General features: G+C 43.9%; 1 protein-coding gene across 3 annotated transcripts in view; it reads left to right on the top strand.

The window, feature by feature from the left end:
• The first annotated feature begins 606 nt into the window (after positions 1-606).
• The window catches only part of dagla (diacylglycerol lipase, alpha), a 39,933-nt gene continuing 26,389 nt past the window's right edge, over positions 607-14,150 (top strand). For 2 of the 3 annotated variants that reach the window (XM_062548868.1, XM_062548870.1), the window contains exon 1: positions 607-1,279. The gene's annotated coding sequence lies outside the window, so the exon portion shown is untranslated. Of the gene's footprint in view, positions 1,280-5,303; positions 5,373-14,150 lie in introns of those variants that run through there. The other variant, XM_062548869.1, reaches the window with a different exon arrangement.

Genomic DNA, 14,150 nt, shown 5'->3' with positions numbered 1-14,150 from the left:
GTGTGTGTGTGTGTGTGTGTGTGTGTGTGTGTGTGTGTGTGTGTGTGTGTGTGTATTATCTGCTATTAAAACCCCTTCAACCCAGCTGTTGCTTTACCTGAAGAATAGTCATTTCAACCAAAAGTATATTCTCGGATAAATGAAATAAGTAGCTTGTTGTGTGGCGTGTTACATCAATGCAGATTCCATCCTAACTAGGCTTGGGATTAAAAAGAAAAAAAAATGCAATGTATGCTTATGCGCATGAAATTGTTGTTTATGCACCATCAATCCTGAAATACGTTACTGTCAACAATTTGTATATTTTTGTAACCTACTTTATTATTAATGCCAACAGCAAAGTGGAGGCACACCCTTCTAATTAAAATAGCATACATGAACCTCAGGAAATGACGCAGCCCCACGCCCAATCTCCCTTTTTCGGAGACTCCACACTATTCACAAAGCCCATCGAGCGCAATCCAGCCGCCTAGCTGTGGTTTTCCCTGATAGAGAGAAAGCGCAAAGACTTACGCAAACATCGCAGGTCCAAGGGGAGTTGTGGTAAACCAAAGGATGACGTAAACTACGCGATTTGCGTAACCATTTTTCGGGAACTATCCCTGGTGCCGGAGATGGAAACGAGAATACCCTCTCAGTTTCTTTCCCTATAAAAAATGCGTAAAGGAGGGGTAGGCAACCAATTTCTCCGGATCTACTACCGCTGGATACACAGGCTGCCTGGAAAGGGCTTCGGGAGTTACTCTGTCAGTTAATAGGCCTACGCTGATGATGAAACATTAGGGTATGTAATTCATAATTTGAAACGGGCGTCTATGCGACGTGTTCGCAATATGTTAGTACCTGTCAGGAATCGACTTCGTTGAATATAGACAGAATGATTTGGCAAACTCGTTACTCGTAGCCTACTGCCATGAAAAAACACGCACGATCTAGTATCAACGACGCATTGGAGTCTGTAAGAGAAACGAATGTGTGACTATCAAATCCTTGGAGCTGCCTGTGTCCGCTGGGACGTATCGAAATGACACAGCCTCATAGCTCCGTGGAATTGCCTGACCTGAATTCCTGAGTGTCAACCCGTCAATTGGGGAACTGCGTGCATTAGGGTACGTGTTGGTGATTCTTTTTCATTGACGAAGCACTCCGCTCGGTACGACACCGGCAGCAACGCCTTGCTTCTGGTCGGCCCAGGGAGTGAACTGAGTGGATAAGCGGAGGATGGGAGAGCGAACAGAACCGTATCAGTGGGTCTCGGGAGGACACCGTCATAATACAGGTAAGCGACCTGCATGTTTTAGAGAGGGGGAGGGGGTGTCAGTTGGCCGAGACAGGACCTTGTCATTTGAGTGAATGAATGAATGTGCAGTCTTTCAATGGAATCATTACGCACTGGTCGCACGGTCAAAACATCTGTCTAAAGGCCTAATGATGTTGCGTAAATTCCGTGCAGACATAACCACAGGTGTTTGCTTGTGCATCTGCATCCGCGCCTTCCTGTTATTGTGACAGAACAGATGCAATGCAACATACCTGAATTATATATTAGCGCATATTACGATATTGTAACGCAGTAGTGCTCAGGCTACGCTGTTCGTCCATAAAAAAAGACACATCTTCATGTGTTGCATGAAACAGCCTTTTCCCACCGCCCAGGAAATTGAGATAGCTGTCAAGTTGTTCAGTCATTCTAGGCGCCTTGTCTTTATAAAGGATCACATGCACGAATAATGCCAACGCCCCTTCGCTGCTATCTAGTAGACTACAAGCCTTAAAGCTTATTTTGAACAAGCAAAATGTTAGGTCGACCAAGATGTCTACGTTGTCTTTGTTCATCTGGCTCATCCTCTGGATCCGAGGTAGGCTGCTGTTTGTGTGTGTGTGTGTGTGTGTGTGTGTGTGTGTGTGTGTGTGTGTGTGTGTGTGTGTGTGTGAGAGAGAGAGAGAGAAAGAGAGAGAGATAGAGAGAGAGATAGAGAAATGGACAGCGAAGGGTTCTGCACAGTGAGTGTGGTGGTTGGGGGGGGGGGGGGGGGGGGTATGGACATCAGCTTTTTACTGAACATCCATACAGAACTCAGATATAAGACTGTGGTTTCTAATGAAAGTCCTCAATGCTGAGATGTAGGCCTAAGCTGATTTACATCAACTCATAAGTGTATATTGCATCCACAGGATGCTGACTAATGGAGCCTAAGTGGCTTGTCAAACCCCATGAGTATCAACAAGAACGCATGGTTTTCACATATGTACTATTGACTTTCCGGAAATGTTTCAGTATTGATATCCAAGACTTTAAGAGGGAATTTTCCACTGTTTAACCATTGTTTATGACTTGTTTGTTATATCGCAATGCATGCACAATCAGAGCTGTGTATGTTAACCATTAATTCATTCATTCATTCATTCACTCATTCAATCCGTAGACCTACGTTTGTAAGCAAAATACAAATACTGAGAAAAGTCTCTGTGCTCCGATATAGAAACGATTTATACAAAAATATGTTGAAACCTATAGCTGCACATGCAGGATACTAACTAGCGCGTTTTAACTGAATGTCATCAGTTAAATAAAGGACAATTCTGTCAAAAACTGTAAGCATTATGACAATAGCTTTTCGTTCCCATGTGCGGATACATTTGGTGAGAAGATTGTAGGTGTCTTGACATCCTCCACCTCCTAGCTGCAATAACTCAAAACTAACAACCTATACATCTCAGGTCGAGGGTTGATGCCAGTAACCGTTGTGGTTTGGCATCCAACCCCTCCTTGTGGCAGTGATGAATGTTGGAGTGTATCCTCAGCTGAGCAGGACATCTTTCCCTTAACAAGCATTGAACACTGCACACAGCAGCACTCGCAAATGTTCCAGGGTCATCATCATAGCGAAAGTACTGGTTACTTATTAACAGGGGTTAGCCCAAGTCCTTTATCTATGAATAGGAAGTATGTTAGATAAATAGCAGAAACACAGAGCTGACACCTCATGGTACAATCTTGAATTTCCCCTTGGGGATCAATAAAGTATCTATCTATCTATCTATCTACAACTTTTTCAGGGCTAGATAAAAAAAAAATCAGCAAAAATGATTGTAAACCTCCTGTGCCATGAAGTATACTTACATTACAGTTTTATCTAACATAATTGTAATGGAATGTATGTCCATTGTAGAAATTACATTATAGTTTATTTGTGATTTGTATATTGATTGCATGGGATATGATAGTTGTGTGACCTTTGATCATCAGAGCCAATGAGATCAAACCTGTAGCAGTGGACTATAGTGTATGGGCAGTTTCTATGGTTGTGGAGATGTCAAGATTTTCTGGTTAAGGGCCAGATGTGAATATTTCAGTACATACTTTAGGCCAAGGCCTAGTGGCGGCGTCTGATGCTCGTCAAGTGACGCCAAAGTTTAGAAAATTGTTCTCTTGAGCATCCAGTCCATAGATGCGAATGTTGCCACCATTGACCTTCAGTGGCCACATGTGTCACTCAGACCATCAAGAAGGGGCAATACCTATCTGAGCTCTGTAAGTCACTGTGTCCTTTGCGGTGCGGGCATATGAATAATTAGGGGTTGGGGAGTTGAACGAATATTTTAAAAGATGTGTTAAAAAAGAATAGGTCAGTTTTACTTGTTAGTGTGAGGAACTGAGTTTGGCAGATGTAACCTTGCTGTGCAAGGCCAAGCATACCAGTTGGTAAATCAGACTTACTAAACCAGGCAGAGAGATACAATTTCTGCCCTTGCAAAAAGCCTGAACTATTTTCTCCTTTCCTCATTCTTCAGTCATTTCCGCATTGGGGCATCTTTGCCGACTTCTTTTGTAGCTATTTTCCAGTAGAATTGAAATTAAAGTGTTTCCTCTTCATCATGATCAACAGCTCTCTAGATTGACCAAGCCCTTCTCGTGTGACATTATCCAGTAAGCTCAGGGGTTTTCTGGCAATACCAGGCCTGTTGAGCTTGCCCTCATCCCTTATAATAGTTTTTTACGGATTCAAACGTGTTAAGAGTAAGATGAAAGCTTTAGCCTTTCTCATAGGTCATCTACATTTTGTGTGTGAAGGGGAGAAGTGAGGACAGGCCCTCGTTTTACTTTTTTTTTATAGTCTCATGTCTTTAGAGTTAAAAGAAAGCAGCTGACCTTTTCAGGAGTGTCCACTGTTTGTTGTAGGAGTTGGGTAGCGAAGGTATAAAAATTATGTTAGAATTTCTTTAAGCCCAACTCAGTTATCCAGACTTAATCCAAGAGATGCAGGGCTGACTGTGACTGAGGAGTTAAGATTTCTACTTCAAGTGTTTGTCACAAACTGTTGATTGGCAGTCTTATGTCCAAAACAGTGGATATGTTTTTGCATGGCTAAACTCAGTTCATTAGCAGCAGTCATCTAAACTGAGGGGTTGAATACTTGAGGAATTATGTGGGGAGTGGTTCTGGTGTAGGCTATATTTCTCATATTCAGTTCAATTTGAGGATCTGTCCAAACCACCATGACAAACAAAACAACCAAATGAAATATTTGCAATGGTGGATTAGCCTGGGTGTTCCCATTCTGCCTTGCGCGTGATTTCATTCACGCTGCTAAGGCAATCTGGAAACTTCTGCCCTAATTTTTGCCTGAGATAGGGGACCAATCACAGAGCAGGGGGGAAAGCAAGACGATGATGAGCTATGCACAGACACATTTGATAGACATCCGTGGCGCCCAATGAACGGATCTGGGCATTTTTTCAAATACGAGAAAATGAACGTTTGGTTGCCAGACCACGTCTCATTTGAGAAGTGGTAGGCGCTAGTCAGGCTAATGGTGGATCAAAATTACCAGACAATCCTCCATTTTTCATATAGGCTATAAACAGATAAAGCTCTGTGCCATTGTGTCTATAAGACTATTCTGTGTAACCAATGATTCCGGCCTATACAACAATCTGTGGGCAACAGAGAGTCTTTGTTTTGGCAGCAGCAACCATTGTTTGTCAGTGTTTTATTCTAATGAGTAGTGAGTAAATATTTTTTGACTCCATCACTGATGTTTCCCTTCAGGGTGTGGTGGTCCAGAGAGGTGCCACCTTTCCTTAGACTAAGAGCATTATCTTGGGCGGGTTTAAATGTGCTCAGGGCAGGTGTGAAAACTGGGAAGACAGGTGCATTTCCCGCATTTCTCTCTCCCTTGGGATGTGGCATGATACGCATCAGAGACTTTCAAAGAACACACCAGGTTTTTCACTGGAGATGGGTTAGTCCGGTTCACCAATAGCCAGGTATAGCCAAAAGAACGCAATAGCAGGTCTAGCCCCTTGAATTATGCTAAGCTAGGCTAATGGTGTCAGGCTGGGTGGTTGCACACACAGAGAAGAGCAGGGTATGTATGATCTTATCTAACTCTTGGGTAGACGGAACATGAGCTAAGTTCCCCATATTTAAAGTCTGAATCATTTTTGCTAGAATGTTATTAACCCATTATTCCTAAGAGTTGTTTTTATCTTTCAGTGTTGGGATAAATCTGTTAGGCTATGTGAAACAAGTTGAGATTGGAAAGAGGCAGTGCTAGGATGGTTCTTCTGTTAGAGCACCAGCTGCTGTCTTGTTCATAGGCTGTAATAGTTGTGTTTGCCCTATTACAGAAAAAGGCTTATGGGTTTCTAAATAATGATGATCATCAGCATTCAGTGGTCTCCTCTCCTACTCAGATAGAGTCGTGTACAATGGAAATGTGTTGTTGCGGTCTCTGCAGAGCCTCACAATCCTCTATACATACACACACATGCATGTAGGACAGTCAAATTAACACCTGACCACAACTCCTCTGCTCTCCTGCCCCAACAGTTTGAGGTCAATGTCCCAATTTACATGTACATGTATGGTCTACGAGCTGTAGGCCTAGCTTTTTTACGGCTTTACGAAAAGCCCGCTCAAACTTTTGTGTGCCTTGAAGCGTCCTTACTCACAGGCATTATCTCTGTTTATCGGTGTACCACTTTGTCTTTTAATCTTGTCTCTATACCAACCCAAAGCCAGTGGAGGGAAATTTGCATAGCTGGTGATTTCCTGATATAGCCCAGTGAGTTCTGAGTTCCTCAAAATAGTGTATTTTGGCTGTACTGATTGCATCATTTGACAGTTCTCCTGTCTCGTGAGTTTTTTAGTGGAATGTTAGTGTTTATGTTGATCCTTCCGTTTTGTTTATCAAGCGTTAGGCTATAACCGGCCGAGCAAAGCAATTCCCTCCAGGCTTTCACACTGGAACGGACAGTTTGCGATGTCCTGTGAAAGTGAAATGGTAAACATGTGTTACCCTAAGGAGGAAGTGACTGTCTCATGCCAGCACCTGTATTTCATGTCTTTCATTAGCGTGGGCCTGTTAATCCTTCCCTCTACCTCCCCGTCCCCCCCGTCCCCCCGTCCCCATTATGTCTCCCTGATTGCGCCTGGTTCTTCTTTTTTCCCCCTAGTCCTCCAGTGCTGTCCTCATAGTTTCCCCATGACTCTGTGCGAGTCACCCCATGTGCTCCAGCCTGTAGCTGCTGCTCGCCTGCCTCCATCCATCCCTCCCTCCAGCCCTCCATCCTCCGCTCCCAGCCCCCTCCCACACCTCCGCCTCATTCACTATTCATACGGTGCGAAGCCAGCTGCCGAGCACGGCATGTTAGCGCCTGTGAGCTAGCATAAGCTGCTGATGAGAAACCTGCTCTCATTCTCTTTCTCTCTGTCTCTCTCTCTCTCTCTCTCTCTCTCTCTCTCTCTCTCTCTCTTTTTCCCTCATTTTCTTTGTCTCCCTCTTCTCCCCTATCCTTCTTTATCTAGCACATCCAGATTCAGGCTTTGGCTCAAGTCCTCCCTCCTCCTTTTTTAGACTGAAGGCTGTGTGCCACTTACTCCCACACTCCCTCTGCCTCTCTCCTCTTTTTCTTTCTCTCTCTCTCCCTCTCTCTATCTCTTTCCTTCATCCCCTCCATCCTTTCCTCCTGCTCTCCGTCTTTCTTGATCTCTCTCCTCCCTCGCTCTGCCCGTCTTTCACTCCTACTCCCACCCACTCAGTCCTTTTCACCTCCTAGATGCACTCAGAGAGATGAAGTATGTGTGTGTGTGTGTGTGTGTGTGTGTGTGTGTGTGTGTGTCTGTGTGTCTGTCTGTGTGTCCGTTCGTGTGTGCATGTCTATGCCTGGTATATGGTTGCTTCACTCTCTGTGTATTGTGGTGATCTGTTGGTTCTCTGTTTTTTCCTTCCATTAAATTGTCCTAACGTGTGGTACTGAAGGGTTTCAAAAAGGGAACTGAAAAAACAATTGCAGTCATCCAAACACACACATACGTGCCCCCAAACACACACACACACACACACACACACAGACACACACAGACACACAGACACACACACGCACACGCACACGCACACACACACACACACACACACACACACACACACACACACACACACACACACACACACACACACACACACACACACACACACACACACACAGACACATGCCCAATCCCACCCTCTTGGGATTTCCCCTCGGAGTTGGCTATGATTCAGAATTGCGATTGTAGTACAGGAAATGCCTGTTTGGGTCCTTCAACACTCTCCAAAGACTGTCCCTTAATTAAACCGCATTTAATGAAGCACTTGATGCTAATTTCAGATCAAAAGGTGTCGGATGATCAAAAGATTAGATCAGAAATGTCTCAATCAGCCATTGCTTTCTTCTTTACATTTGTGTGTATGTGTGTGTGTGTGTGTGTGTGTGTGTGTGTGTGTGTGTGTGTGTCTATGTCTGTCTGTCTGTCTGTCTGTCTCACAATGACTTCATTTGAGCCTGGCAAATGAATAGGCCTAGTTTTGAAGGACATCACTGTGACAGAAATGGCATCTACACGTGGCCCATCATGAACTTCTGCTCATCTTCCTCATAGCGCATCTCATTTTTGCATCAGACATTTTTTTTTTGGCCTGAGGTGTGGAAAGTGTTCCTCACCCTAGAAAGTTTTGGGTAGTGTCATTCTATTCTATTTTGATGTATTGTTCTCTCTTTTTTTGGAGTGTTTTTCCGTGATATTGTTGACTCAGAGGGATTCCTGTAGTGCAGCTGTCAGGTGATAACACGCACCAGTCCAGATAGTGTTCCTGTCAGAAGAGAAAGCAGTGTGTGCTCTCAGCCTCTTTTTTGTTTGCATGGCTCTCTGGTTAGGTGGTTGCCAGCTTGTTAGCGTTTAAGGTGTCTTATAGTTTGGAAAGATTTGCAGAGAGAGGAGAGAGAGAGAGAGAGAGGGGGAGAGAGAGAAAGAGCAGGAAAGCAGCTGAGAAATGAATAGAAGTGCAAGGACAGAAGGAGGGGTTGCTTTTTAACATATTTAGAACATTACTGCTGTGAGTGACCCAGATACACACCAGTCTGCTGCAATGAAAAGCTGCAGTGTTGTTGAATGACTTACAGGCTGAGGTAAGTCAGTCCTCACACCAGTGCAGCTCACCTCACATGTGGAGAGTAGAAACAGCACATCCAAACAGGAGGTAGAACAGAGTAATTACTGCTTAGTGGCCTTTAAATTACATTGTTGCCCTCACATTCTATGTTATGCCAATCTTGCGAGTGTTCCGTAGTTGTAAAATGAGCAGAAAAGCACCATTTCAGCTGTGGCGCATACATGGCTTGGCACAAGCAACCCTGTGTTAGGTGGAGACGGGCACATTTAGACCGGTGCCATTCCTGAGGTTGAGTAATAATAGGATTCTTAAGTGTGGGATTTGGGGAAATCCGTAAGGGAATATCGTGAGTTGTCCAAGCAAAAACTGCTACTTTGCCGGAATACCAGCCAGGACCTCCCCATGGCATGGAATCAGCTGGGATTTGTGAAGCGGTGGTCCGCAAGAGATTGATTGAATCTCTCCTTTGTCCTAACCTCAGAGTAGGAAAAGTTTTGAGATAAGAGGTGGAGAAATGCCTCTTGGTTTCGAGAATCAACGGGTGATGCATCTCTAGATGTGAGTGAGTCTCTTCATCAAGTCATGTCATGTCAATTCAGAGAGGGAGGGTGTCAATCAAAGTTAACCAAATTAACAGGAGAAAACAAAAAGACTCCTATTGGGAACATTAAAAGAATGAAACACAAACTAGCATGCTATCTGACCATGAGGTCACTCAATGACAGAGGAGGTAGAGTCAGAGGTGTATTCCCTTCTGTATTGTGATAAGTACACACCCCAAAGGGATGAATATTTTGAAAAGTTTGGTCAGGCACGAGAGAGAGAGAGAGAGGGAGAGAGAGAGCGAGAAAGAAAGAGAAAGATAGAGAGAGAGAGAGAGCTGTGTCTATGGTGCGTGTCAGGACCTGTCAAACACATTCCATAAATCAGTTGCCATTCAGCTGGTCTGATGTAGGCCTGTCTGACCTTGCCTAGCACACGAGCTCATTATCATTGGGACACGCACCACGCCCACGAACACCTCTCTCTCTCTCTCTCTCTCTCTCTCTCTCTCTTTCCTTTTTGTTTTTATCTGTTTTTGCTTTTCTAGTTCTCCTCAAAGACGATACATTTTCAAAGATGATATCTCATTCATTTATTTCTCTTTCATGCTCAGATGCACATGTAAAGACACACACAGAGAGAGAGAGAGAGAGAGACACACACACACACACAGACAGACACACTCCTATGTGTCCACACACTCACCTACAAAAGCGGAATGCCTACAGATCAAACCACCAACCCTCACACAAGCGTTCTACTGTATGCTCACAAAACCTGACTGGTTTGCGATAGGCCTTTAGGGCCGAGTCTTTGTGAAAGAGATGGCAGAAATAGAATGCGCCGGGCGGCTGGAATGCGGTCAAAGCATCAGCGGAGCCTCATCTCTCTCTCTCTCTCTCTCTCTCTCATTCTAACCGGTTCTGTGGCATTTTGTCCCGGCTCCCTTGCATCCTCCTCTGCTCCAGGCTCCTGCTCAGTCTCGCTCTGCTGCTGTTGATTAGTGGCTTCCCAGAATCCTTTGCGCAGCAGCAAGGTGACATGGTTCAGGAGGAGCTGCTGAGGATGTAACGGACGAGGCAGAGAAAATGTCCTCAAGGAGGCTATAGTGTTCAACCCTGACTTTGGTATGGATGTAGTCTAGTGGGGTATAATCCTGCTGCTACTTGCTGAGACATCCATTTTCTCAGCGTGTCCAGAAACCCATTCAGCCTGATTGACTACCGCCTATCATGACACGTGTTCCTGACAGGCAACCTCTTGACAAGCGCTTAAAAATGCATGCCTTAGTGCGTGACGTAACGCTTTTTTAAAGATTCATGTGACACACATGCCCTGCCTGCTGGCACGGCACTAAGTAGCAGAAATCTGATTTAAAATTCTTCCCCCATTTTATTCCGTCCAGTGTGTCAAAACACAGTTACAGCAGAGATAGGAATAAATACCTCCATAAAGGTCAAGCTCTGTCTGTGTTTAAAAATAGCATGGGCCTCACACATATAGGTTACATTTATGTGATCTTGAAAATGACTGCTGTTGATTGGCTATTGCTCAATGCACCTCACTCAAGGTTATTGGATTTATACTGGGTTAACCCAGCCCGATCTGTCGCGATTGGATTTCGCCCTGCTGCTCAGTCTGGAAACCTTCACATTTATCTGCTTCCATTACAAATTTGTGGGGAGTGGACCAATCACAAACTGCCTTATCCACCTGGTGCACCGGATCGTTGATCTGATTGGTTGAAGGACTATATTGGATTGTGAAGATTTGGTGAAAGGCGATTGGTGAGAAGCATGCAGGTGTTTCTTAGTCTCAAAACGATGAACGCCACATCTCTTCAGAGGCAATTGCATGTGAAGTTTATATTCAGGGAGCACATGAGGATGGCACTTCTCTCATAGATGTGTCAGTATGTGATATCTTTAAGCACCCATTCTATCCATTCTTCCATCAGCGGCGCTAACCAAACCAATAAGGCTAGTTTCAGTGATGAATCTCTTTCACAGGAAGTCTTACGTTTTAGTGCTGCTGTTCATGAAAGCTTTAAAGTAGGTGTAATAAACGTTGGTGAAATGGGTTGCCCGTTGGCTTGACAGAGAGGCCGTAAAAACCGGAGCAAAGCAAATGGTCCATGCGATGCACTTTTCCTTATCTGAATAGGGGTGGTCTGGGTAGGTGATGTCATGAGCTGAAATCTCTCAAGCTGCTGTTAGCTAGACAAACCAACCGAGAACCTCACCCGCCAAACCGAATCTGAATCGGAATGTTTTTATGCATCAGCACCATGATGACACGACCAGACATTTCAGATCTGTGTGGAAGGATCAGGGCCATCTCTGAAGCTTTGTGTTCAGTTTTTAGTGTTTCTATTAGGCATTTTGTGTTATTTTTAACTCCAGTGCTCTCGTAACGACTCAGGGCCTGGAAATCTTACTAGTGAGGTCAGAAGGACGTTACTTTTAAAGGCCCATTTTCATTAAGGCTGCCTCGAGCCCAGTTTCACCACCATGATTTATTCCAAATCTCATGCAACACTACCCATGGCATTTAAAATGGAAAAGTGTTGATTAGAAAAATAAATAAATCTAAACCCTCTGAGTGTATACGTATCAGTATATAACCTACTGATTATAACATAATAGTGTGTCATAGGTGTTTGGTCTGCCTTCTCTTTGCTATAAAGATTTTGCCCACATATTGACAGAGCTATGTTTTTTTTCTTTTATTTCCATCTCTTCAATGTATATCTATTATGCAAGGCCTCCTAGCCCCAAACCACTGGGACATTTTTAAAGATGATGTTGTCATGTTTTGCTGCGGACTGGAACTTGCTGCCATGGCAACCCGTAGCAGACCTCCCGTAATGGTTGGTGCCAAACTCCAGGTCTTGTACTCGAGGGACTAATGAAGCTCTCTATTCCCACTAAGGGCTGATGGTCTGTGTCTCCATCACATCTCTTAAGCTTCATCCTTATCATCACGCTCCTTCGGTCGTGACCGAGTCTGGGATTGTTGCGTAGTTGACAGTTGTCTTCCTCTCTTTCGCTGTGTCTCGCTCATTGCCAGCCACAAAAGGCAGCCACACAAACGGAAATGGGCATATGCAGTAAACATAAGCTCACACCCTCACATGCACACACACCCTCTGTCCATCACTCCCCCTATATCAGCCTGCATTTCCCCTTCCCCTCGCTTGACAGACATGCTCACACCCACGCCCATAGCTGTGCCTGCTTTTAAGACAGAAACAGACTCACTCACTCTCTCTTTCTCTCTCTCTCTCTCTCTCTCTCTCTCTGTCACACACAGTCTCTCTCTTACTCATTCTCTCTCTCATTCTCTCTCTCTGTCTCTCTCTATCTCTGTCTCTCTCTATCTGTCTCCCACTCTATGTAGTCATTCTCAGTCTTTCTTGACCCAGTCTTTCTCCCAGCACTCCCAGCTTCCCTTTGGTGTCCATGTGTCTACTATAATGACGTGCTGTTTCAGAAGCCCTGGAACAAGACTGGTATTGTGCTCACGCTGACTCTTGATTCATGGCCAGTCATTATGTTGTGAGCGATCCATGCTTAGGGCACAGCTTTAGGCTCCTTCTTAGACTTCTTTTCTTATTTATACTTTATTTATTTATATGTTATACTGTACATCTGTCAGTCTGTCTGTCTGATCTCCTGGAAGTCCCTGTGCACAGAGTGAAACTTAACTGTCCCTGTGGCTGGTGCATCATTCGAGCGTAGCTGCCATTATCCTGGGTCGGCTGCTTCCTTGCTCAGACTCTGTATAGTTTGTTCCTGTGTTCAGCAGAGGATGCACACATGCACTGCTGCTGAATCTTCAGACCATTAATGATCCATCTGTGGCTTATGTGTTGGGGATTTTTCTTTTTTCTTTTTTTTTTTGATAAAGCTTTTGCCAAAGCGATTTCTTGCCTGACACTTCACTCTCTTTGTGCAACAAAAGGACATGTAAAATGAAACCATCATATGTTTTTTGTTATTTTGTTTATTTTTTGCTTGCTTGCTTGTCATTGTTGTTTCTATTCCCTTATGTATGACATTGGCCATGATCATGTTTTGGATGATGTAGATCATGACATGCCATAAAAGCTGTGAAACGTGGAAAGCATTATTGATTATCAATAAAAAGAATGTCAGACCAGGGGGGGTTGTTTATTGTTGTGCATGGTTGAGTAATCTTGGCTCTAAAGGCCAACACCCACTGGCAACGACATTTGTGTCTAATTTTCGAAACTTTGGCGTTGGCGCGCGTCAGACGCCGCTAGTGGTCTTCGCTCCGTTAAAAATAACGGAGTACTACATTTTTTTGTTTTGTTTAAAGTAACAGAATTCTAAAATTGTCTAAACTTTGGCAATTGACGCACATCAGACACCAGTTATGATGCAACAGTGAATCAGTTTCACTCTTACTTTGAGATCCCTGTAATTGAAACCCATCACCTAACACCCCCCACACTCTTTACAAACCACTTAGGCTAGATGGGTAGTTGGTAGAACAGGTTGAGATCTTTAAGTACCATGTAACAGAGATCGACCACATCCTCATGTCTCTGAGGAACCTGATAGGACTCGGTTTAATGTTAGACAGAACTCAGACATTTAGACACAGGTATAGCAGTCACCAATAGAACATACAATATTGCAATCAGGTACAACTTCCTGACAAAGAGAAACAAAGAAAAACTTGCAAGAATCATCATTCCCGAGTCACGACACTAGAATCATCAGTACTTCTCAGATCCACCTCTCAAACCTTTACACGATAGAAAAAGGGCAGACCCCATCATTATGGATCCTTCACACCCCCTCTACCTTTCCTCTCTCAGTTGTTCTCATCCGGCAGATGCTTCAAAGCACCTCAGGCCAGTAATTTTTCATTCCCACGACAATGCATGGTAAAATAGATAAATACAAAAAAATAACCTGATAATGGCAGCATAACACATTTATTTAATTATTTATGGATATTTGTTTTTGTATTATGCCTTTTACCCAAAGCCCGACGAGCCTCTAATCCGAGAAAATGTCTCTATTGCTGTGTGATAGACAATAAAGTTTTTTTGAATCCTGAAATCTTTTCAAGATTTTCTGTTGATTGCTTGCTACACCTCACTGTATTCCATGTGTCAAATGTATCTTAATCATTGAG

This window comes from Sardina pilchardus, chromosome 11, assembly GCF_963854185.1.
Source record: "Sardina pilchardus chromosome 11, fSarPil1.1, whole genome shotgun sequence".
In the NCBI taxonomy this organism is placed as follows: Eukaryota; Metazoa; Chordata; class Actinopteri; order Clupeiformes; family Clupeidae; genus Sardina; species Sardina pilchardus.
The sequence above is the reverse complement of the archived record's forward strand: the minus strand, read 5'-3'. Positions and strand labels throughout refer to the sequence as shown.